The following is a 2,488-nucleotide window of genomic DNA, read 5'->3' as shown; positions in this document are numbered from 1 at the left end:
GCAGGGGTAGGGGTCTGGGGACCATGCTTTCAGGGGACATCTAGGTCAATTGGCATAACAAAGCTTATTAAGAAAATGTTCTGCATCCCACTTGGTGAGTAGTGTCTGGGGTCTGAAAAGCTTGCAAGCGGCCATCTAAGATGCATCAATTGGTCCCAGCCTACCTGGAGTAAAGGAGAATGAAGAACGCCATAGACACAAGGAAAATATTAGCCCAAGAGACAGAAAGGGCCACATAAACCAGAGACTGCATCAGCCTGAGACCAGAAGAGCTAGATGGTGCCTGGCTACCACAAGGACCACCCTGGCAGGGAACACAACAGAGAGTCCCTGATGGAGCAGGAGAAAAGTGAGGTGCAGACCTCAAATTCAAGTAAAAAGACGAGACTTAATGGTTTGATTGAGACTGGAGGGATCCTGGAGACATGGCCCCTGGACTCTGTTAGCCCAAAACTAAAACCATTCCCGAGGCCAACTCTTCAGACAAAGATTAGACTGGACTATGGGACAAAAAACAATACTTACAAAGAGTGTGCTTCTTAGCTTAAGTAGATACATGAGACTAAATGGGCAGCTCCTGTCCAGAGGCGAGATGAGAAGGCAGAGAGGGTCAGGAGCTGGTTAAATGGACACAGGAAATCCAGGGTAGAAAGAAAGAGTGTGCTGTCACAGTATAGGGAGAGCAACTAGGGTCGCATAACAATGTATGTATAAATTTTTGTATGAGAATAACTTAAATTGTAAACTTTCGCTTAAAGCACAACAATAAAAAAAATAAATGAAATTCAATCTTCCAAGAGAAAAAAAAAAACAACTTGGTGATCTTGTTAAAATGTAGATTCTGATTCAGTATATCTGGAGGGGAAATGCAAATTCTCAGCAGAAGTTCAAACCCCCACGAACCAGTTTGAAGCCCTGGTCAAACTGTGTATTGCATTTCCTGAGAATAGTCTTAACTGTTGACAGTTTTCCCTCCATAATGGTGAAAATTTCCTCAGGGCGTGCATCCTAGTGACAAGACTTACCCTTCTAGGTGACTGGAAAAGATTTCTGACCCTGAGCAGGGCTCCTGACTAAACTGGGTTGATTAGCCATGATCAGGTCTTCTTCAAGAAGGAATACAGCCATCATTTTTTTTTTTAAAATGGCTTCATCACAGAGGAAGAATGTGTAAATCACTTTTCAAGATCAGTTATCTCCTTCCAGTTCTGTTATGTGGGAAGTGACTTTCAAGCAACCAGAGCCTCCAAATACTCTTCCAAAGCAAGGTATCCCAAAACGCATGGGCAGAAGGGCTCACAAAACAAATGAAAATGCTCTAATCAAATGGTTTATTATTAAATGCTACATGCATAGTGGCATTCCCAACTGATTATGTACAGAAACATCTTGTCCTTCCGGGCTTCATTTCCACCCAAAGTGTTCTGGTCTCTCACCTTCTGTTCAGGATGGTTGAATGGTGGCTTGTCCACCAGTGGTAAGAGGACTCTGAGTCCATTGGACTCTACCTCTGTGTTCTAACACAGAAAGTTCTGCCCCCGTCCCACCCTCTGCTTCAAGTACTTCTTGTTTCTCTTGTCCGTTCTTCTCCTTCAGACTAAGTTACTACACAGTTTACCAGCCTTCCTCCTTTCCTCTCAGCTCATTGTGTTACTGACAGAGGAAAAACTGGTTTTGCAAATGTTTACTTAATACTTAGGTCTGTGGTTTCTTGGAATCTTCCGTTCTGATTTGGTGAAGGATAGGAGAGAAGGATCTGCCTTCCTAGCACCCTGTGAGAGAAGGGAGGGAGATTATATGGGAATAGCTAGATTTATGCCTTGAGATATAATCCTGTCAGAGACACATTTGCCACCAATTTTGAGAGGATCCAGTGATAAGTACACAAAAAATGGAGTAAATGAGAAAAATGAAGCAATTATTAACTACAGGGAAAACAAAAGATATACAAATGTAGTCATACACTACATGGCTCAGCTGTAAACTGTATAGAAGAGTTAATTATCATGTCCACATTGAATAGCAACTTAACCAAAAGTTGTAATGTAATTATATCGGAGGAAAGGGGATGAGGCAGTGTTTGTGTGTGAGGGCTTATGGGATGGGAGGATGGTGAAAGAGAGCTATATCATCAATTTCCATAACGAAGCTCATAGATAATACTGAAAGTGAAAAAAAAATAAACAAGAAGTAGTGTAAGAATATTACATGGACACATGGGAATAAATAAGAAATACTTAGTGGCGTTGCCTCTAGACAGCAGGAATTTAGGGGAAAACAACACTGCTGTTTTCGCTTTTTAAATTTCTGCTTTTAAAATTATGCACACATATTACATTGATAAAGTAAAAAATTTAAATACAAGGATTTTTCTCACAGATGTTAGAATGCTTCACACTTGGTTTAATCCAACCCCAGCTCCATTTTTCTGCTATTTTGTCACCGAGAAATAACCTCGTAAAATATACAGGGCAGGAGCTGGAAAATA

Source organism: Trichechus manatus, unplaced genomic scaffold, assembly GCF_000243295.1.
Source record: "Trichechus manatus latirostris isolate Lorelei unplaced genomic scaffold, TriManLat1.0 scaffold00301, whole genome shotgun sequence".
Classification (NCBI taxonomy): domain Eukaryota; kingdom Metazoa; phylum Chordata; class Mammalia; order Sirenia; family Trichechidae; genus Trichechus; species Trichechus manatus.
Note: the sequence above shows the minus strand (reverse complement) of the source record.